Source organism: Lathyrus oleraceus, chromosome 2 (assembly GCF_024323335.1).
Source record: "Lathyrus oleraceus cultivar Zhongwan6 chromosome 2, CAAS_Psat_ZW6_1.0, whole genome shotgun sequence".
Lineage (NCBI taxonomy): Eukaryota > Viridiplantae > Streptophyta > Magnoliopsida > Fabales > Fabaceae > Lathyrus > Lathyrus oleraceus.
Genome location: NC_066580.1, coordinates 92,574,309 through 92,598,872, shown reverse-complemented (window position 1 = coordinate 92,598,872; position 24,564 = coordinate 92,574,309).

The following is a 24,564-nucleotide window of genomic DNA, read 5'->3' as shown; positions in this document are numbered from 1 at the left end:
TTCTGTTTTTATTTTTTTAGGCGAAGTATTTCTTGACTGCATCTGAATTCACGGGACGAGTGAAATCCTCCTCATCCATAGTTGTAAGTATCAAAGCACCGCCTAAAAAGGCTCTCTTAACAACATATGGACCTTCATAGTTTGGAGTCCACTTGCCCCTGGAATCGGGCGCGAAAGACAAGATTTTCTTGAGCACAAGGTCACCTTCTCGGAACACACGAGGCTTGATCTTTTTATCAAAGGCTTTCTTTATTCTTTGTTGATATAATTGACCATGGCACATGGCAGTCAATCTCTTTTCTTCTATCAAATTCAGTTGGTCATAACGACTCTGAACCCATTCAGCATCAGTCAATTTGGCTTCCATCAAGATTCTCATTGATGGGATCTCCACCTCTACTGGGAGTACAGCCTCCATGCCATAAACGAGAGAGAAAGGGGTTGCCCCTTTTGAAGTGCAAACAGATGTACGGTATCCATGTAAAGCAAATGGAAGCATCTCATGCCAATCTTTATACGTGACATCCATCTTCTGGATAATCTTCTTGATATTCTTATTAGCAGCTTCAACAGCCCCATTCATCTTGGGTCTGTAAGGGGAATAATTATGATGCGCAATCTTGAACTCACTACACAACTCTTTCGTCATCTTGTTGTTCAGGTTAGATCCATTATCAGTAATGATCTTATCTGGCACACCATAACGGCATATGAGTTGATTCTTGATAAACTTCACAACCACCTGCCTGGTCACATTTGCATATGACGTCGCTTCAACCCACTTAGTGAAGTAATCAATTGCTACAAGATAAAATATGTGTCCATTGGACGCTTTCGGCTCTATCATGCCAATCATGTCAATTCCCCACATGGAGAAAGGCCATGGTGATGAAATCACATTCAGAAGTGTCGGGGGAATATGAATCTTATCCGCATAAATCTGACACTTATGGCATTTCTTCACATATTTGCAATAGTCAGACTCCATTGTCAGCCAATAGTAGCCTGCTCTCAACATCTTTCTAGCCATGGCGTGTCCATTGGAATGGGTACCAAATGAACCCTCATGGACCTCAGTCATTAACAGGTCTGCTTCGTGTCTATCCATGCATCTAAGCAGAACCATGTTGAAATTCCTCTTATAAAGCACATCGCCATTGAGGTAGAAATTGCCTGCCAATCTCCTCAAAGTCTTCCTATCTTTCATAGATGCTCCAGGCGGGTAAATCTGGCTCTAAAGGAAACGCTTGATATCATAATACCATGGCTTATCATCTTACACTTCCTCTACTGCAAATACATGAGCTGGTCTTTCCAAGCGCATCACAATGATATTGGGAACTTCATTCCAAAGTTTAACCACAGTCATTGAAGCAAGCGTAGCAAGAGCATCTGCCATCCGATTCTCATCTCGAGGAATATGATGGAAGTCAACCTCAGTAAAGAACGTTGAAATCCTCCTTGCATAATCCCTATACGGAATGAGGTCGGGTTGATTCGTTTCCCATTCACCCTTAATCTGATTAACAACGAGGGCCGAATCACCATAAACATCAAGATGCTTGATCCTTAGATCAATGCACTCCTCCAACCCCATAATACAGGCCTCATACTCAGCCATATTATTCGTGCATTTGAAAGTTAGCCTTGCTGTAAAAGGAAAATGTGTGCCCTGAGGAGTAATAATTACTGCCCCAATACCATTTCCATATTGATTTACAGCGCCATCAAATACCATGCTCCATCTGGAACCTGGTTCTGGCCCTTCATCAAGTGTAGGCTCATCACAATCTTTCATTTTCAAATACAGAATCTCCTCATCTGGGAAGTCATACTGAACTGACTGATAATCCTTAATCGGCTGATGTGCCAAGTGATCAGCCAAGATACTACCTTTAATAGCCTTCTGAGCTCGATACTCAATATCATACTCAGATAACAACACCTGCCAACGGGCAATCCTCCCTGTTAAAGAATCCTTCTCGAAGATATACTTGATTGGATCCATTCGGGATATTAACCAAGTTGTATGATTCAACATGTACTGGCGTAAGCGCTTAGCAACCCAAGCCAAAGCACAACATGTTTTCTCAAGCATTGAGTATCGAGACTCACAATCAGTGAACTTCTTGCTCAAGTAGTAGATAGCATACTCTTTCTTCCCTGATTCGTCTTGCTGACCAAGGACACAACCCATCGAGTCTTCAAGAACAGTCAAATACATAATCAATGGTCTTCCTTCCACGGGCGGAGACAGGATTGGAGGCTCAGATAGATACTCTTTAATACTGTCAAAAGCTTTTTGGCAATCCTCGGTCCAATCATGATACTGATCTTTCCGGAGGATCTTGAATATTGGTGCACATGTGGCAGTCATGTGGGATATGAATCTGGAAATGTAATTCAAGCGGCCAAGAAAACCTCGGATTTGCTTCTCAGTTTTGGGCGCAGGCATCTCTTGTATTGCTTTGACCTTTGCAGGATCAACTTCAATACCTCTTTCACTGACAATAAAGCCCAATAACTTACCGGAACGGACCCCAAATGTACACTTGTTGGGATTCAGACGAAGCTGATACTTACTCAAACGCTGAAAAAGCTTCAACAGGTGCCCTACATGTTCAACTTCTGTTCTTGATTTAGCAATCATATCATCTACATATACCTCGATTTCCTTGTGCATCATATCATGAAACAAGGTGGTCATAGCTCGTTGATACGTGGCTCTGGCGTTCTTCAAACCGAAGGGCATCACTCGATAACAGAATTTTCCCCAAGGTGTGATGAATGTTGTCTTCTCCATATCCTCGGGTGCCATTTTAATCTGATTATATCCGGAAAATCCATCCATAAATGAGAAGAAATTGAATTTAGCTGTATTATCTACCAACATATCAATGTGTGGTAGAGGGAAATCATCTTTCGGACTAGCTTTATTCAAGTCTCTATAGTCCACGCACATCCGGACTTTTCCATCTTTCTTAGGCACGGGCACAATATTGGCCACCCATTGAGGATACGTAGAAGTCACCAAAAACCCCGCATCAATTTTCTTCTGAACTTCTTCTTTGATCTTTACTGCCATATCAGGATGAGTTCTTCTGAGCTTCTGCTTCACAGGCACACACTCAGGTTTCAAAGGTAGGAAATGTTGCACAATATCAGTATCTAGACCAGGCATGGCTTCATATGACCAGGCAAAGACATCAACATATTCTCGTAGCAAATCAATCAACCCCTTCTTAACAGACTCTTCCAGGAGTGCCCCAATCTTCACTTCTCGCACACAATCCTCAGACCCCAAGTTGACTGTTTCTAGATTCTCAAGATGCGACTGAATGATTTTCTCTTCATGCTCAAGTAGACGGGTAATCTCGTCAGGAATCTCTTCATCATCATCTTCTTCCGCCTCAAATACAAGGAATTCAAAGTTGGGAGATGGTGTTGGATCATTATGTTCAATGGGTTTGATTAACCTGCATAATGATTTTGGATATATAAAGAGCTTTTAGAATTCAAACAAGGAAAATCATTATGCAGATGAAAAGATTGATTTTATTATATTTTTAGGGTTTTATGTGATCACCAATTTCATGCAAAAGCGAAAAGGGAAAACAATTGGAAAAACAAACATTTAACATGAATCTATTGAATGAAAATATCATTGTATTTATGCGCCAACAATGTCATCGCTTCTCCTTTTGGCATGGGAGAAGGGTTTTTAAACACAATGAACATTACTTTGACTTATGGATAACTGTTGGAATATCCACAGCGACCCAGTTATTGCAGATCCCTCCAGGGATGACGAAGTTGCCAGAATCCTCTTCCTCTTCCAAGATAGCAGCAGTCTCCTCGTCTTGATTGGTGTGGATGAAACATCCACTCTTGAACAACCCTTGCTCGTTGAAAGCACCAGAAGAATACCCTATGCCAGCCCGGGACTTGTTGTCTTTTAACTCGACCATTTGCCCCAAACCAGCAGTTGCGCCATGCTCAATGGCCAACTTTGCATCTCTGTAGGAAGCAAATGAAGGAGTTCCCTTCTTAATAGGCTCAGCAATAGATAAAGCTTGGAACGGAGTTCCAACTTCATCCTCAGCATCTATATAAGAGAAGGAAGACAAATGGCTAACTAGGAGAGCCTTTTCTCCCCCTACCACCACCAGCTTCTTATTCTTTACAAATTTCAATTTCTGGTGTAGGGTGGATGTCACGGCGCCTGCCTCGTGAATCCATGGTCTGCCTAAAAGACAACTATACGATGGGTGAATATCCATAACCTGGAAGGTAATCTGGAAATCACTTGGTCTGATTTTGATTGGGAGATCAACCTCGCCAATCACAATTTTGTGAGACCCATCGAAAGCCTTCACAACTACTCCACTCTGCCTCATGGGAGGCCCTTGATATGACAGCTTCGCAAGAGTGGATTTCGGCAATACGTTTAATGATGACCCAGTGTCCACCAGAACGTTGGACATGGCATCATCTTTGCAACCCATAGATATGTGTAAAGCCAAGTTGTGGTCTCTTCCCTCCTCGGGGAGATCAGAGTCACAAAAACTCAAGTTGTTACAAGCGGTAATGTTTGCAACAATGCTATCAAATTATTCTATCGTGACATCATGATCCACGTACGCCACATCCAAAACCTTCTGCAGAGCCTCTCGGTGTGGTTCTGAATTCAAAAGCAATGACAACACAGATATTTTCGATGGCGTTTGGAGAAGCTGGTCTACAACGTTGTACTCGCTCCTTTTGATGAGCCTCAGCATCTCATCACAGTCTTCTTTCATATTGCCACTCGGGCCAGTGGAAGCGGGAGTTTTCAATACGGAGGAGGGCTTAACAACAAGTGCCGGATTCGGAGTGCTCACGGCATTCCCAATCGGGCGCTCAACAAAATCAGCATCAACACTTCCTCGAACATCAGCTTGAGGCTTTGACGGTGCTGAAAATACACGACCACTACGGGTCAACCCACTGACATCGGCAATGTTAACAACAGATCAGGAGGGCAGGGACACGTCTTTCCCATTTTCCACTGCCACATCATTGTAGCGATAGGGAACCGCTTTCTCATAGGAGTACGGTATAGGTCCGGCTGGTTTGATGACGAGAGCAGGAGAAGCCTTCTGCTTGCTACCATCATACTTAATGACAACAGGCTCAGGTATCCGGAACACCGGGGAAATTACATTGACTTCGAGCTCATCTTCGTCAACATTTCTATTTTGAAGGATCTCAATGACTCCTTCGTCCAACATCTCTTGCACATCTTTGCGCACCTGGCGACATCCTCTCTGATTGACGGAACAGACTCTACATCTGTCGTGATCATGTTCATAATGGCTATAATCACACAGCAAACGATGCATCTCAACCAGTGACTGTCGGATATGGCTGACATATTTGACTTTGTACTTGTCAGGGCAGCCCTGGATCATATTGACAGACTTCCCATGCTCGGGCAATGGGTTCTTCTTCACGTTTGGACCTACATCCTCGAAAAACAAAATCCCACTTCTCACAAGGTCTTGCACCTTGGTCTTCAGGGGATAACATTTCTCTACGTCGTGTACGGGAGCACCGGAATGATACACGCAATGAAGCTCAGGCTTGTATCACCATTAAGGGTTGGCAGGTATAGCGGGAGGGTCTCGCGGCGTGATCAACTTTCTATCGATCAGGGATGGATAGAGTTCGGCATAAGTCATCGGAATTGGATCAAAGGTGACCCTCTTTCTCTCATAGCTGGTGCTGGCATTATTGTTGTTATTTCGAGGCTGGTAGGCCTGTTGTTGTGGACGTTGTTGTTGTTGATATTGCTGAGTTTGCGGTTGCTGATAATGTTGATCTTCCCTGAAAACAGGTGCTATATATGCCACCTGATGCTGATTGCTGACTGGGCGAGCAATCTTCCTCTTCACAGAGGGTCTTCTTTTGACATGGGAAGACACGACATGTGCCTCTCCCTCCTTCTTCTTCGCAAAGCTTCCATATCTTTTTTCCGAAGAGCCTTCGTCTCGAGTTAAGCGTCCTTCACAGACCCCTTCTTCCAGTCTCATCCCCATATTCACCATCTCGGTGAAGTCTGAAGGAGCACTGGCTATCATCCTCTCGTAATAAAACGAGCTCAAGGTCTTCAAGAAGATCTTGGTCATCTCTTTCTCCTCAAGGGGAGGCACTATCTGAGCTTCCAATTCGCGCCATCTCTGGGCGTACTCTTTGAAGGTCTCTTTCTCTTTCTGGGACATCTCCCTCAACTGGTCCCTATCAGGGGCCATATCCATATTGTATTTATATTGCTTGACGAAGGCCTCGCCAAGATCGTTGAAAGATCGGATGTTTAAACTCTCCAAACCCATGTACCACCGGAGAGCGGCACCGGACAGAGTGTCCTGGAAATAATGGATGAGCAGTTGGTCGTTGTCAGTTTGCATTGACATCTTGCGAGCATACATCACAAGATGGCTGAGTGGGCATGTGTTTCCCTGATACTTCTAAAAGTCAGGCACTTTGAATTTAATAGGGATCTTCACGTTGGGCACAAGGCACAACTCAGCAGCACTTTTACCAAAGAGGTCTTTCCCCCTCAAAGTTTTCAGTTCCTTGCGAAGCTCAAGGAATTGGTCCTTCATATCATCCATCTTTTCATAAACATCTGGGCCCTCAGATGGCTCAGAGTGATAAATGGTATCTTCGACCCTTGGTAACGTGTGCACAACGGGCGGTGGCACTGAAAGGACCGGGCTAGATGCCGGCAGAGAAGTAAGAGTAGGGGCGAAACCCTCTGGTACAAAGTTGGGGGGCATTCCCCAAGGGAACCCGGATGGCATAGATGGTGCAAAGTGAGCCGTTGCAGCAGGCACAGTAGAAGTCACAATCTCAAAAATGACCGTCCTCTGGGGAGGAGTTGATGGCGTTGGAGAAGATTGGCTCTGAGCGGCCAAGAATGACTCCATCAAGGCAGTCAACCTGGCTACTTCTTCCTTCAGCTCGTGGTTCTCTTGTTCTAGATGATTCATCAGTCTTGAAGAATTGGCTCTGGTGTAGTACCGGTGAGTTGGCTTGTCTTCAAAATAAATGAAGAACACAGAGTTAGACCACAGGACAAGAAACTGGGAACAAAACCTGCTTATGCACATGATGCATGCAATGCTTGTGCATATGATTTGTTTTTATTTCAGAGGAATTTTAGAGTTCTATTTGCAAATATTTGGAAGTATTAAACATTTATCATATATGAAAGTATCTTGTCACTAATATCTGGAAAATAGTTTTACATCAAAGAAGTACAACATTGGTAACCAGACAAAAATACAAGAGAGAAGGAAAATGATCATCCCATGGATCCCTAGAAACAATCATCCAAAACTCGGGACACAGGAAGATAGGATACACGAAGCCTCTTCACCTCTTCCTCATAGGCTGCCTCCATATCTGCCTTCTCCTTGGCGAGTCGATCGTACTTCCTCTTCCAGAACTTGGAAGACTGAGGAAGTAGAGAAGTCCATGCATCATTAGGATCATCAATAACCTGATGCTCGAGGAACTTAATCAAAGCATCCTTTTCCTTGATCTGCTGAAGCAACTCTTTTCGTTCGCGGATCCAGGCACGTGAACGGTCTTCGTGTCTCAACTCCTCTACTCCTTGGTCAGGGAGGGTTGAAGGCCCAACCATAACCAAAGGTGTAGGTCTCGGATACTCATACGGCATGAGATACTCAGACGCTCTCTTCCTAACCCAAGCAGTGTAAGGCTCCAAAGCGACACAGTTCTTAGGACCCAACTCATTCCTTCCTTTTCTATGAATCTTGCGCCAAGCACGGACCATCCTAGCTCTCAAGCCTTGGGGATCTTTACCCTCCTGAAAGAACACACCCTCTAACAGAATGTTATTGGGTTTATCCTTTAGGGGGAACCCAAGCTGACGACGTGCCAAAACAGGGTTGTAGTTAATCCCACCACGTGTACCAAGAAGAGGTACATTGGAGAATTCACCACAAGAGTCGATAATCTTCACACCATCATACACACGGTTGTACAAGAGATATCATCATTAGTGAGAGACATAAGTCTCGTGGACCACCGTAGACATCCCTTGTTCTCTTTGAAGGAGACCGTCTGTGGTAAGTGAGAAATAAACCACATATACAATAGAGGCAAACAGCACACAATGGCGCCACCACCCTTTGCATTCCTCATATGCAAAGAAAAATAAGTGTCACCCAACAGAGTCGAAACGGGATTAAGAGTAGAGAAAATCCTAATAGCGTCCACATCCACAAACTTGTCGATGTTGGGGAACAACACTAACCCATAGATGAGAAGTACAAATATGGCCTCAAAGGCGTCTTCACTCATGGCCTTCCTATACATAATAGCTTGAGCAATGAGGAATTCAGAAGGGAGACCTTGAATTCCACCTTTGGTAGTCATATGAGCACCAACCAGAGATTCATCTATATGCAACATGTCTGCTATCTCTTGAGAAGTAGGAATACTCTCCAAGCCACTGAACGGCAACTGGTCTAGAATTAGTATACCCACAAGATAGGCATACTCCTCGAGCGTGGGCAAAAGCTGAAAATCCGGAAATTTGAAGCAATGGTATAAAGGATCATAAAATTGCACCAATACACTCATCAACCCTTCGTCTACCTGAGTAGTCAGAAGAGGAAGAAGCTTCCCAAAACGAGCCTTGAAACCCAAGGGATCTAGTACATAGGATGTCAAATTCCTTAACTCTTTCAAGTCTGGTTGTCTGAAGTTGTACTTCTTTGTATTCCTTCTTTGTCTTTCCATGTCTGAAAATTTGCAAATAGACCTCTTAAATTCCTTGAAAATTTTCTTCATTATTGATGATATGGATGCAAATGGGTGCATGAATGCATGAATGCAACAATCACACTCAAGGATCAAGCAAAGCACACCAAACAAAGGTCATGGGATGGATCATGTTATCCTTAATATCAATCATCCATTTTGGTGGATTGTGGTTTACACCTTATCAACACCCAAGTTCCATTGATATTAAGGACACACGAACGGATCAACCACGAATCAAGGGTTTGTTGCAAGTCACGAGCATGGAGTCTCGGTTAAGAACCACCCAAAGGGAGTGTACTAGGTTTTAAACCTGCCAAACATGTTCTACAAGAGGTTCCCATAGTCATCATCCCATCTTTCGGATATTATCGGAGAAACGACTACTCGTATTCCAAAAAATATTCTCAAGAGAGACTCTTATGAGTGTAGTATCGCGTAACAATCGTATCAAATCTTACACTTGAACGACTTTCGCACTACATCCTAAGAATAGGCCAAGATGGGCTTGGTAAACTAAGGTCCTTGGCTTCTAAGGTCTATATTAGAAAGAGTAATGTCTAACCACAACTACTCGTGTGACATTATTGATCCCAACATGACCTCCACCAAGTGAATGGGCTTGCAAGTCAACTTGCTAAGGAATAACTCCACACAAGTCAACAAGGCTACCATTCTCCTATCCTAAGTGCACTCGAGTTCGGGTATAGAACTCATCTCACAAAGATCACCAAGCATACAAGGAATTAATATTCAAGCAATTCAATCATTACATACAAAACAGTAATCCCAAATTGCACAAAAATATGTCACAAAACAATATACACAACAATACAACAAAATATGAAAAGTAGGCAAAACCCACCAGGCAAATAGTCCCCAACAGAGTCGCCACTTTTCTGTAGCGGGGTATTCGTTACCATTAGAGATATTGACTAAATCCAAGGTAAATCATACAAGTCGAGTCGCCACCGCACTTCTATTTATCCAAAGGAATGGTTAGAAAGCGAACAAAAACCTAAAAGTTTTATCGAATCAAAAACTAGTAAAAGATAGTCAGAGATCTGGGTAGGGGGGTTGGTTATGCAATGGGAAGGTGTTAGGCACCCAAAACATCTTAGGTACTCCTAGGGAACCCTTTTCATACTTGTTGTAAGGTTGTTGTTTTTTGTGGAAAAAAATTGTTTGTGCAAACATGATTGAAGAGATGAGAGGAGAATATACAAGTTTATTTACATTTGTGTTTGGATGGATAAACCCATTGCCTACATACCATCTTAAAAAGGTAGGATCAAAACCTCGTAGTTCGGGGTAAAAATCTCAAAATGAGTGAGTGGATTGATTGGTCCAAAAGCCTTAAGGTCTTTTGTTATCCAAGGGAGAAAACTCAACCTAAAACCACAAATCCACCATGTGAGGATAGCTTCAACATGCTAGTAAGGGGTTAACCCTATAATAAGCATGGAAGACTCATTGTCCATCACTAAGGATATAGGAGAGTATTACATCTACCTCAAGGATAACTCAAACCTAATAGCTAAAGGTTATGAAAAAGCGATTTAAGAAAGTGGCCATTGAAACCACAAAAGCATTTGAATGGGTTATATTTACCAATGAAAAGTATTTACAAAAATTGTCAAAGTTGACTTAGAAGTTCAATTCAAAATAAGTGTTATGAAAAGAAAGTTTGAAAATCAAAAGCATAAGGCTTAGGTTTCTAATGTTGAAAACAAGTGTTAGATGTTTTGCACAAAGGTTTTGGCTTGGGTTAGAGTGGAGAGAAGAAGAAGAAGGGCTAAGGTCCTAAACATACAAGATGTCAGGGATAAGAAACAAAACCACAAAAAGGAGTTCCTCTCTTGAGATCATATGGATGATCCAAGTAGCTCCCATCCTTTGGAATAAGCAATCACATAAGCATAAACTCAAGCAATTAATAATCAAATGAACTCTTGAAAGGTTCCTCAATGTATCTTGAATCTCTCTCTCTCTTAGGAGCTCATGGTAATGGTTCCTCAATTTGGCTCAAGTGGAAATCCCTAGCACAAAGAAACACACACATCAAAAGGTTCTATTAAAAATCAAAGAATGGACAAGAGGGAGTTTAGAATATGGTCCTTTCAATGTTCATCTTCAAGCTTTAAGCATTCTAAAGGCATGAGGCCTAGTTTCTCTTTGACATTTAAGCATTCTAAAGGCATGAGGCCTAGTTGCTCTTCAAACTCCATTAGCTTGGGTAAAGTCCTAATATCTAAGTCCATTTTGTCCAATTCTTTGTATTTGGTTCACAACAAAAGACAAACACAAGCACAAAAGATATATATACATAATTATATGCTCAAGTGAGCAAAAGGCAAATGGCATTAGCATAAACATGTGCTCAAGTGAGCAAAAGAAAAAGCAAATGGATAATATGCACAAAAATAATAAATTGCATAAAAGTAAATGTAAGACCCCAATTTTGGCCCTAAGATCCCTCATGGCCCATAGCATATCATATCATGGCCTCAAGGATCATTGCATGCCCTAGCTTTCCCTCCTAGTGGGTGGGTACCTTGTGAGGTTGATTCTTGATCACCAAGCATGTTTTGCATTTGTATATCTTTGCTTTTCATATGTTTACTAACCAAAAAGTACAAAAATATTGTCAGTTTAACCTTGTTGCTTGCAGTTGAAGCAATCATCAGCAATTAGGTCAAAATCAGTCAAAGTCAGGCATTGCAATGGATGGTGGCCATTCTTACAGAATTTGGGCACCATGATCAATAATCAAGAGTTCATATGACTTGGGACATCATTTGGAATCAAAGTCTCAAGTAATCAGGGTTTGGAATTCATCAGAAGTGGTTCAATCATGCAAAACCCTAGAAAAGTCAACAGAAAGTCAAACTTGGTCAACTGTGGATTTAATCAGTGATTTGATGGATGGAATTGATTTGAAGGAGCTCATTCATGTCCATACAAGCCTCATATATCATGTCAAATACCATCATGGAAGAATTTGGAGCAAAATCAGAAATTTCCCAAAATAGAAAGTTGACCTGTAATTCAAACTGCCAAAAATGGAAACTTCTTGATCTTAAACTTACATCATGATACAAGCTTCAAATTAATTTTTGCCCAACATGAAAGTTGAAGATCTTGTTCTCCCATTTTCAAAAAGTCCAAGAACTCTCAAATCCCATGTATGGTTGTCAAGATATGATCAATTCATTTTCACAAAATCTTGAACTTCAAAAGGCCATATCTCTCAAACCATTTGGCCAATTTTGGTGGGGTTTTTTCCTACAAACCACATTTCATCTCCTCTTTCCAAAAATATAAATTTCATGTACCAAAAATCTATGGATCAAAATGGCATTTTTGGACTTGTCTTATTTGAATTCAAGTGTGGAAAAAGTTGACTTTTTGATTTAACAATTTTTACTCAATTTGGCCATTTGGGAATTGTTTGGAAGGATATTTAAGACATGTTTGAGGCCCAAACTCGGGCAGACCATACCTCCTTGTTGCAATTGGCTCAAAGTTAGCAAAAATGCAAATTGGCTTCATTTAAGTTAACTTTGATTAGTGCCTTCATTAACAATGCTAAACAGACATATATAACCTCATTTTCAGCAGATTCTAAACCTAGCGGCAGCCATCTAACAACAGTTTTCTCTCATTCTCTCAAATCACCATTTTCACCAAATTGCAATTTCTGACCAAAAGCTTCAAACCACTCGAGCAACTCTTGATTGTGTCATCACTTGGCCAACATTTGAGAGCCTTTTGCAGCATCAAATACCAACTGTAGTAGCAGCTCGTGTTCTGTTTCTCCAAGACTCCTCCAATGGCAAATCGAGATTTGGAGGATTCCGAGCATCATTGAGCTAAGTTTCTGCAAGTATACATCATTATCAACCATCAACTTCATCTGTATCGAGCTACATCACCAAAATAACAACTGCTCCACTCCTTTCTTCAAAATCAAGTAAGGTTTCAACCACTTCTTTTCTCAAAATTTCGCCATGCCATGTGTAGACTTTACCTTGCTGAGTGTTATGAACTTGGAATCGTGTTAAATGGTTGAGTTATGTGGGAGAAATCTGACTTTAAAGTGTCATGTTCAAAGTTGTTTTTGTATGATTCTTCTGTGTTAGTTCGATTTGATGATTATGGTTGTTAGAATATGCATGAGTGATGCTTGCTGGTCGTGTTGGTATGTGTCATTTCATTTTTTGGGCACACCTGTTCTTCACGATTTTGAAGAAGATGATGAAACACTGTTGAAACCCTAGTGCATTTCCAGAAGTCTGAATTTCACGTGTGGTTGTTTGTGGCTGTATGATGTTGCATGAATGTTAATGTTTCATTACCTTGCTCTTTGTTCAATTCTGTTTGAATTTCGTTTTTGATGTTGATAAGCATGAAGATGAAATGATGTAGCCTGTTCAAAACCCTAACCATTTTCCAGAAACTTGGTTTTCATGTTTTGCTGCGTTCTGTTTACTGTTCCATTGCCTGAGCCTGTTGCTGTTTGACACCTCACCAAATTGATACGCACCGTTTTGTTTAATGAGGCCATATTCACGAAATTGCCACTCGGTCAACTTGTTTGACTCACTAAACCATGTTACTTTGTTCATGTTATTCCAATTGTTACCTCAACTTCTAAAAATCATTTCTCACTCGTTTCAATTCCAAAATTCATGAAATTTTTTCCATCATATTCACATGAATGTCTATTATTTTGTCATGATTTTTGCTGAATTTTTGGTTGGCTGGATTTTAAATGGTATTAGGTTTCTTAACATGTATGCACATTTTGTACCTTTTGCCAATTCTTTTGTGAAATGATGAGGATGTATCCAATGCCCCTGAAATTTTTTGTGGTTAATCTACACTCATTCATGTTTGTTTTGATGTAGAGTTCTTGAATTTATCTTATGTGGTTTGTGAGATATGAATTTTTGAACTAGGGTGTGACAATTTGTGTCACACCAATGCTATGCAATTTCATGATTTTTGTTGACATGCTTTCTGACCTCCAATTGATGTGAAATTTTGCATGATCCTTCTCTTATATGTCTAGTTGACTTGTGATTTTTCCTGGAATTAATTATGCCATTTCCTAATTGTTTGATATTTTTCTTCTCTGCCTAGTCAAATGTTGACTTTGTGTGACACATCTTGCCATTTCCTTTGTGAAATTCTCATACTTTATTGGATGATCATGAAATTTTACATGTGCATACTAGACATCTCAAGATTTGCATTGGTGTTGATCCCATTCATTTCTCATCTGTTTTCATTTAGTTATGATTTTTTGAAGTTGACCCATGTTTGTTTGACCTTTTTGTGCATACTTGAAATTGTCTTGACTTTCTGATTTTAATTTACCATCTTCCCATGATCCAATTGAGCTGAAATTTTATATGTATGCCATGTTATGTATTGTGATTGACCCTGAATTATTTCATAATTTTTGGAATTGATTATGATTGCTTTTGAGCTAAGTCTTGCTGTTGACTTCATTGAGCATATTCAAATTTGCTTTGACTTCATGATTTTCATTGACTACCTTCCACTTGTCCAATTGTGATGAAATTTTACATGCTTACCATGCTAGGTGTTAGGATTGATCATGAATTATTTGGTGATTTTTGAAAATGTTTGAGTTGACTTTTGATGCAAGTCTTTCTGTTGACTTCTATGTGCACCAATTTGCCATGCTTTGCCTTCTTTTGTTTATGAAATCATGATGATGAATGATATGAATGTGGGACCAATTGAGTTTGCTTCGTGAATGTTTAAACTTGATTTTGGTTGACTTTCCTTTGCTGTTTTGACTTTCTCATTTATTTTTGACCCTAGGCTTGTCCTAGTGGTCCTTTGGGCTTATGATTGAGTTCATGTTTCAGGTTAAGCAACAATGCCTCAAAGATCATACAAATTTGATTGAGCTTGATTATATATCATGTGCTAACCTTTTTTTTGTAGGTGGTATGGCTCATAAGCCTTGTGCTTTGTGCTTTGCACATTTGTCTATCTGTTTGACTGTTGACTCCTGTTTCCTTTTGCTTTAACTGTTGAACTGTGTACTGATTTGTTTGACTATTTCAGGTACCATTAGTTGCTTAAGTTCTTTGAACTTGCCTTGCTTTGCTATTTAGCAATTTGCTTTGAGGTATAATTCCTTATTCTTCATGTAGTCTGGAGACCCGACCTGTTATTTGGCCGGGCAAACTGTCTGAAGTCCTCCTTAAGAGGCAATGCTTGTGTGTGTTTAATTTTGTCCCAAGCAGGAAAAGTCCTTCAAGTAAGGCAATTGGTAGATCATAGGGATAAGCAACCTATCCCCTACTATTCAGTGAGTCTTCTCCTTGCTCCCATTACATGGTTGTAGCATTGAGATCAAAACCCAAGATCAATCGAGTCAATAATATGTGGAGAGAGTTCCTACTTTCTGAACTCCCACACTTTCTGATATTCAAATGCTCTCCCTGATCAGGGATAAGAGCAATGAGGCACACCCCTCATCTCCTTTCATCTGCTTCACCTTAGCCTCTCAATGGCAAGGTTAAGAGCAACTCTTTGACCCTATTCCAGTTGGCCTCAGTGCCTAACCCTCTTGTGTGAGCCTCCTTGTTTGGCTATAGAGTGTGCTGTTTGATATTCATTGATTGATTGGTTGTTTCACATACACATGTTTGCTTGTTTGCTGTATGCATTTATCATCATCACTAATTGCTCATCAATGCATAATCATCTCATTTATCTTTGTGACATTATCATTGTTGTTTGCCCATTGAGGACAATTGTAAGACCATTCATTGGCCATTGCTCCTATGATATGGAAGTGAGTATAAGACCATCACCTTGGCCACTCATCTTATCTTTGCTTGATGCATTTGATTGTATGTGAGGATGCAATTGTAAGTCCCTGCAAGTTGGCATTTGCTTTCCTATGATCACATGTTGCTTTGTTTGTTTGTATGTGAGGATACAACTGTAAGTCCCTGCAAGTTGGCATTTGTATTCCTAGGACCATACTGTGGAGGTTAGAGTAAGCCCAGACAGATTGGCATCTGACCTCCATGTTTTGTTTTTCTTTGTTTATGTGAGGTTGCAACTGTAAGTCCCTGCAAGTTGGCATTTGCTTTCCTATGATCATATGTTGGATATTGGTATAAGTCCAGACAGATTGGCATCCGGTATCCAAGTTTCTTTTTGTTTTTAGGAGATTAGTATAAGTCCATTGAGTGGCCTCTGATATCCATTTCTGTTTTAGGAGACTGGTGTAAATCCATCTATTGGTATCCGGTATCCACCTTTTATTTCTGTGTTGGGGAGATTAGTGTAAGTCCATTGAGTGGCCTCTGATATCCAGTTTTATTTTAGGAGATTGGTATAAGCCCAGTGATTGGCATCCGATATCCGCTTTTGTTGACTTTCTTGTTTGTTTGTTATTATCCATTGCTTATTCCAAAGGACACACTTGAATCATCCCCTATATGATTTCAAGAAGTGAACCTTCTAAGAAGTTTTACAATCCATCTTCATTCATTCATTCATTATGTCCTAAACCTTTTCACACTTTACTTTTCAAACTTGACATAGATATTGTGCAAACATCTTCATGTTTTTCAAACTAAAAACCTGGACCCCAAGTCCTTGACTTTTTCAAACTCCATTTCATAATACTTCTTTTGAATCAATCTTAATCATACTTTGACTTCACTTTCATAATCACAATCAATTAACTTCACTCATTCACTTGTTGTGGCTTTGTCCATTGTTAATCTTTTCATGCATTAGCCATAGGTTTCAATTATCATTGTGGTTGATGTAAATCTTGCCTATCCTTAGTGAGTCGACAGTAAGACTTCCGTACTGAAAACAGGGCTAACCCCTCTAGTACGTCGAAGCTATCCTCGCATGGTGGATGTTGTTTTTGGTCGAGTGTTCTCCCATTGATAATGAAAAGCCTCAGTGCTTGTGTTTAAAACTGAATCCACCAACTTTTGGAAATCTTTTAGCCGAACTACGGCGTTTTGATCCTTACCTTTGATGGAAGGTACGTAGGCAACGGGTTCATCCGTTCGAACACAAAAATAACTAACTTGTATATTCTTTTCTCATCATCCCAATCATGTTTGCACAATACTTATGTCATAACAAATAACAATTTTACAACAAGTGTGAAAAGGGCTCCCTAGGAGTACCTAGGACGTAGTGGGTGCCTAACACCTTCCCATTGCGTAATTTACCCCTTACCCAGACTCTCTGATCTTTTTATTAGTTTTCTACGTGTAAAACTTCTTAGGCTTTTGTTCGCTTTTTAGCCAGTCCTTTGGATAAATAAAAGTGCGGTGGCGACTCGAAATTTCATTGTATGCTTTGCTTACGGTTTAATCGATAAATCATATAGCGACGAATACACCGCTACAGAAAAGTGGCGACTCTGCTGGGGATGTATCTCACCAGAATCCTTGGTGGTATTGCCTACTTTTCACCCTTGTTGTGCTATATTGTTATTTGTTATATGACATATTTTTGTATAATTTGGGATCACTGTATTGATTGTAATGTGTGAATTGCTTGATATACAATTGCTGTTTGCTTTGGTGATCTGTGAGATGAGTTCTATACCCGAACTCGAGTGCACTCTAGGATAGGAGAATGGCATAGTCTTGTTGACTGGTGTGGAGTATTCCTTAGCCAGTTGACTTGCGAGTCCATTCACTTGGTGGAGGTCATGTTGAACTAATAATGTCACACAAGTTATTTGTGGTTAGACATTATTCTTTCAATCATGTTCCGCAGAAGCCAAGGACCTTAGTTTACCAAACCCATCTTGGCCTATTTTTAGGACCGTAGTGCGGAGGTCGTTCAGATGTAAGTTCTGATACGATTGTTACGCGATACTACACTCATAGGAGTTTCTCTTGAGAATATTCTTGGAATACGAGTATTCGTTCCTCCGATAATATTCGAAAGATGGAACGATGATTATGGGAACCTCTGATAGAACATGTCTGGCAGGTTTAAACCCTAGTACACTCCATTTGGGTGGTTCTTAACCGAGACTCCATGCTCGTGACTCTCAACAAACCCGTGATTCGTGGTTGAGTCGTTCAAACATTGTTAATATCAATGGATCCCGGATCAGGTGTAAAACCTAAAATCCACCAAAGCGGCTGGTTGATATTAAGGATGTCTGAACCGGTTCATGTACCGTTAATATCAATGGAACTTGGGTGTCGATAAGGTGAAAACCTAAATCCACCAAAATGGATGATTGATATTAGGGATACATAGAGCTTTCCCACGACCTTTGTTTGGTGTGCTTTGATTGATCCTTGAGTGTGTTTGTTGCATTCATACATTCACGCATTCATCCGCATTCATGTCATCAGAAAAGAAAATTTTCAAGGAACTTAAAGGGTTTATTTGCAAAATTTTCAAACATGGAAAGACCGAAAAGGCATACAAAGAAGTACAGCTTCAAACAGCCCGATGTAAAAGAGTTAAGGAATCTGACATCATATGTATTAGATCCCTTGGGTTTCAAAGCTCGCTATGGGAAGCTTCTACCTCTGCTCACCACTCAGGTTGACGAAGGGTTGATGAGTACCTTGGCTCAGTTCTACGATCCGTTGCATCATTGCTTCTTATTTCCGGACTTTCAGTTGCTGCCAACTTTGGAAGAATACTCTCACCTTATTGGGATTCCGATTCTGGATCAAGTGCCGTTCAGTGGCCTAGAGAGTATTCCATCTGCTCGAGAGATTGCAAGTCTGTTGCACATAGATGAAGATCTGATTAGAGCTAATCTGACTACCAAAGGCGAAATTCAGGGTTTTCCTTCCGAGTTCCTCATTGCCCAAGCTACCTTTTATGGAAAGGCCATGAGTGAGGATGCCTTTGAGGCTCTGTTCGTACTGCTCATCTATGGATTGGTGCTATTTCCCAACTTCGACAAGTTCGTGGACATGAACGCCATTAGGATCTTCTCAGTTCTTAATCCAGTTCCGACTTTGTTGGGCGATGCATATGTCTCTTTGCATCTGAGGAATATGAAGAATGGAGGAGTTATTGTCTGCTGTTTACCCCTGCTGTACAAGTGGTTTATTTCGCACTTGCCGCAGACAGTTGCTTTCAAGGAGAACAAGGGATGTCTACGGTGGTCGCAGAGACTCATGTCTCTCACCAATGATGATATCACCTGGTATGATCGCGTGTATGATACCGTTCAGATCATCGATTATTGTGGGGAATTCCCTAATGTGCCTCTTCTTGGTACATGTGGTGGGATTACCTACAATCCTATTCTCGCACGTCGTCAGCTTGGGTTCCCCCTAAAGGATAAACCTAATAGCATTCTGTTAGAAGGTGTGTTCTTTCAGGAGGGTAAAGATCCCCAAGGCCTGAAAGCCAGATTTGTCCGTGCTTGGTGCAGTATTCACAAGAAGAGTAGGAATGAATTGGGTCCGAAGAACTGCATTGCTTTGGAGCCATACACCTCTTGGGTCAGACAGAGAGCTGCCACCTACTTGATGCCGTATGATCATCCGAGACCTACACCGTTGGATGTGGCTGGGCCTTCAACCCTCCCTACCCAACGTGTAGAGGAGTTGAGAGAAGAAGACCTTTCGCGTGCTTGGATCCGTGAAAGAGAGGAATTGCTGCAGCAGCTCAAGGAGAAGGATGCTATGATTGAATTTCTCGAGCACCGAGTGATCGACGATCCGAACGACACATGGACTTCTCTGCTTCCTCAGTCTTCCAAATTCTGGAAGAGGAGGTACGATCGACTTGCTAAGGAGAAAGCTGATATGGAGGCTGCCTATGAGAGAGAGATCAAGAAGTTGTGCACTTCTCGTCTTCCAGCATCCCGAGCTTCTAGGGATCCATAGGATGTCATTTACCTTTTCTCTTTGTAATGAATCAAAAAAATGCTGTATTTCTTTGTCTCAATATATTGAATGAAATATTTTCCATGAGCAATTAAAATGTTTAAATATTCAAAATATTGCAAACAATACCCTAAGGGTTCCTTGAAAACAAAGCATTTGCACAAGCATTTCATGCATCATTCTTGCATAAACAGGTACCCCTTTTTCTGGTCTTCTTGTCCTAACCTTTGCTCTTCATTTATTTTGAAGACAAGCTGACTCACCGGTATTATACGCGGGTCAACTCAGCCAGGGTCATGGAGCAACTTGAACAAGAGAACAGAGAACTAAAGGAAGAGGTCGCCAGACTTGGCGCTTTGATGGAGCAACTCCTTGCTGCTCAGAACCAGCCTGCTCAACAGCCAGCAACTCCTGTTCAGAGGACGGTTATATCTGAAGTGGCTACTTCAACGGTGCCAGTCAGTGCCCACCAGCCTAATGCCATGCCTCCCGGTTTTCCTTGGGGGATGCCTCCAGGCTTTATGCCTGATCTTCCAGCTCCAACATTTGTTCAAATGCCGGCATCTAGCCCGGTCCCTGTTCCCGCTCCTCCTGTCGTGCATACCATGCCTAGGGTAGACGACACCATCTATCATTCTGAGGCTTCTGAGGGCTCAGATGTTCATGAAAAGATGGACGCAATGAACGATCAATTCCTTGAGCTGAGAAAGGAATTGAGGACTCTTCGAGGCAAAGATCTCTTCGGCAAGTCTGCAGCCGAACTCTGCCTAGTTCCCGGTGTGAAGATACCAATCAAATTCAAGGTCCCAGACTTTGAAAAATACAAGGGGAACACCTGTCCACTTGCTCACCTGGTCATGTACGCCAGGAAGATGTCAACACAGACTGATAATGATCAACTCTTGATCCATTATTTTCAAGACAGTCTGTCTGGTGCCGCGCTCAGATGGTACATGAGCCTGGACAGTGTCAACATCCGATCTTTCAACGACCTTGGCGAAGCTTTCGTCAAGCAATATAAGTACAATGTCGATATGGCGCCTGACCGTGATCAACTCAGGTCCATGTCACAGAAAGATAAGGAATCGTTCAAGGAGTACGCCCAGAGATGGCGTGAGCTGGCAGCTCAAATCACTCCACCGCTGGAAGAGAAAGAAATGACCAAGATCTTTCTGAAGACTCTTGGCTCATTCTATTATGAGCGGATGGTGGCAAGCGCTCCCTCTGATTTCACCGAGATGGTGAACATGGGAATGCGTCTGGAAGAAGGTGTCCGTGAAGGACGGTTAGCCAAAGATGATGGTTCTTCCTCTAAGCGATATGGAGCGTTTAAGAGGAAAGAAGGCGAAGCGCATGCCGTGCAGTCTCAGCCAAAACATAGAAGACCCTCTGTTCAGAGGAAGCCGGCACGTCATGCCAGTCAGCAGCACCAGGTGGCTCACGTAGCGCCTGTTTTCAAGGACAATACTCCTCAACGTCAGCAATATCAACCTCAACAATATCAGCATCAGCAGCAATATCAGCAACCACAGTATCAGCAACAGCAGCGTCCACAGCAACAGGCTTACCAGCCTCGTGGAAGTACAACCAATCAAGCTAACATGAATTATGATAGGAAGAGGGTCAGCTTCGATCCAATTCCTATGACATATGCAGAGCTTTATCCTTCCCTGTTGGAAAGGAAATTGGTTTCTCCCAAGGATCCTCCTGCCATTCCTACAAATCCACAATGGTGGTACAGACCAGACCAGCATTGTGTCTACCATTCCGGTGCTCCGGGCCACAATGTAGAAAACTGCTTTCCACTTAAGAATAAGGTGCAAGACCTTATGAGAAGTGGAATCCTGAGTTTCGAGGACTCAAGCCCGAATGTCACCAAGGACCCATTGCCTGCGCATGGGAAGTCTGTGAACATGATTCAGGAGTGCCTTGGGAAGTACAAGGTTAAATATGTGAGTCACATCAGGCAGTCGTTGGTTGATTTACATAAGATGTTGTGTCAGTACAGTTACTTGGAGCATAACCACGACAAGTGCCGCGTCTGTTCGGTTAACCGCTTGGGTTGCGACCAGGTCCGCCGTGAGCTTCAGAAGATGTTGGATGAGGGTACCATTGAGATTCTGCAGAATCGCAATGTTGATACAGTTGAACCCGAGGTGAATGTCATATCACCAGTGTTCAAGCTGCCCGAACCCGTTGTTATTCGTTACAATAGCAACAAGTCGAAGGCTTCACCTTCTTTGATCATCAAACCGGCAGGCCCTGTGCCTTATACATCTGATCGAGCTGTGCCATTCCGGTACAATCCTGTTGCTGTCCAGGATGGGATCGAGGTGCCTTTGCCTTCAACTTCCGTAACCACTGTTGCTGATGTCAGTGGGTTGACCCGAAGCGGTCGTGTATTTTCTGCGCCTCCAAAGGCTGCTGCTTCTGACACTGTTGAGCGTCCGTTTGGGACCGCTGTGAATATCCAGAATCCGGCACTTGATGTTGCCAAACCCTCCTCATCCGTACAAAAGACTCCTGTTTCTTCAGTTGGCCCAAGTGGCATTGTTGATGAAGAATCTGATGAGATGCTGAGGCTCATCAGAAAGAGTGAGTACAACATTGTAGATCAGCTTCTACACACGCCCTCCAAGATTTCTATTCTTTCTCTATTGTTGAATTCAGAACCCCATAGGGAGTCTCTGCAGAAAGTCTTGGACCTGGCATACGTTGATCACGACGTCACCCTGGAACAATTTGATAGTATAGTTGCAAACATTACCGCTTGCAACACTTTGAGCTTTTGTGACGCTGATCTCCCTGAGGAGGGAAGAGACCACAACATGGCTTTACACATATCCATGAATTGCAAATCTGATGCAATGTCCAATGTGTTGGTGGACACTGGATCTTCTCTTAATGTATTGCCGAAATCCACACTCTCTCGTCTGTCATATCAAGGTCCTCCTATGAGGCAGAGTGGGGTTGTTGTAAAAGCTTTTGATGGGTCGCGCAAGACTGTGATTGGGGAAGTTGATCTCCCAATCAAGATAGGACCAAGTGATTTCCAGGTTACTTTCCAAGTAATGGATATCCACCCATCTTATAGCTGTCTCTTAGGCAGACCATGGATTCACGAGGCTGGCGCCGTGACATCCACCCTACACCAGAAGTTGAAGTTTGTCAAAAACAAGAAATTGGTTGTAGTAGGGGGAGAAAAGGCTCTCCTGGTTAGCCATCTGTCTTCTTTCTCGTACATTGACGCAGAGGATGAAGTTGGAACTCAGTTTCAAGCTTTGTCTATTGATAAACCAATCGAGAAGAAGTCTCCTTCATTCACTTCCTACCGAGATGCTAAGCTGGCCATTGAATGTGGTGCAGTTGCTGGATTAGGGAAAGTGCTTGAACTTGAAGATAACCGATCCCGGACTGGCATTGGCTATGGTTCTGGGGCATGCAATGAGCAAGGTTTGTTCACAAGTGGAGGATTCATCCATGCTGATCAACCTGAAGAAGAGGAAGCTGCTGCTATCATTGAAGAAGAAGATGCAGAAGACTTGAACAATTTTGTTATTCCTGGTGGTGTCTGCCACAATTGGGTCGCTGTGGATGTTCCTACAGTTATCCATAGATCAGAGTAAATTGTTCACTTTGTTTAAAACCCTTCTCCCATGCCAAAAGGAGAAGTGATGACATTGTTGGCAAAGCATATATACAATGATGTTTTCATTCAATTTTCGCATTGTTAAACATTTGTTTTTCCTTTGTTTTTGCTTTTTGCTTTTCTTTATGAAATCAGTGATCACAAAAAACCATAAAAACAAAAATAAAAGCAAACATTTTTCATCTGCATAATGATTTGCTTGTTTAAATTCTGAAGTTTTTCTTAACTAAAATCATTATGCAGGTTGATCCTAAAACCCATTGAACATAATGATCCAACGCCATCTCCCAATTTTGAATTCCCTGTATTTGAGGCAGAGGAAGATGACGTTGAAGAGATTCCTGATGAGATCACTCGTCTCCTTGAGCACGAAGAGAAGATCATTCAGCCGCATCTCGAAGACTTGGAAACAGTCAACTTGGGATCTGAAGATTGTGTTCGCCTGGTGAAGATTGGGGCACTTCTTGAAGGGTCCGTCAAGGAAGATTTGATCAGCTTGCTACGAGAATATTCAGATATCTTTGCTTGGTCCTATGAAGACATGCCGGGTTTAGATACAGATATTGTGCAACATTTCCTGCCTTTGAAGCCCGAGTGCGTGCCTGTGAAGCAGAAGCTCAGAAGAACTCATCCAGATATGGCAGTGAAGATCAAAGAGGAAGTTCATAAGCAAATTGATGCGGGGTTTCTGGTGACTTCTACATATCCTCAATGGGTGGCCAATATTGTGCCTGTTCCTAAGAAGGACGGAAAAGTCCGTATGTGCGTTGACTACAGAGATTTGAACAAAGCTAGCCCAAAAGACGATTTTCCTCTACCACACATTGACATGTTGGTAGACAATACAGCCAAATTCAAAATCTTTTCCTTTATGGACGGATTTTCCGGATATAATCAAATCAAGATGGCACCATAGGATATGGAGAAGACAACATTCATCACACCTTGGGGAACATTCTGTTATCGAGTGATGCCCTTCGGTTTGAAGAACGCCGGAGCCACGTATCAACGAGCTATGACTACCTTGTTTCATGACATGATGCACAAGGAGATAGAAGTCTATGTTGATGATATGATCGCTAAGTCCCGAACGGAAGTTGAGCATATCGAGCATTTGTTGAAGCTTTTTCAGCGTTTGAGGAAGTTCAAACTTCGCCTGAATCCGAACAAACGTACTTTCGG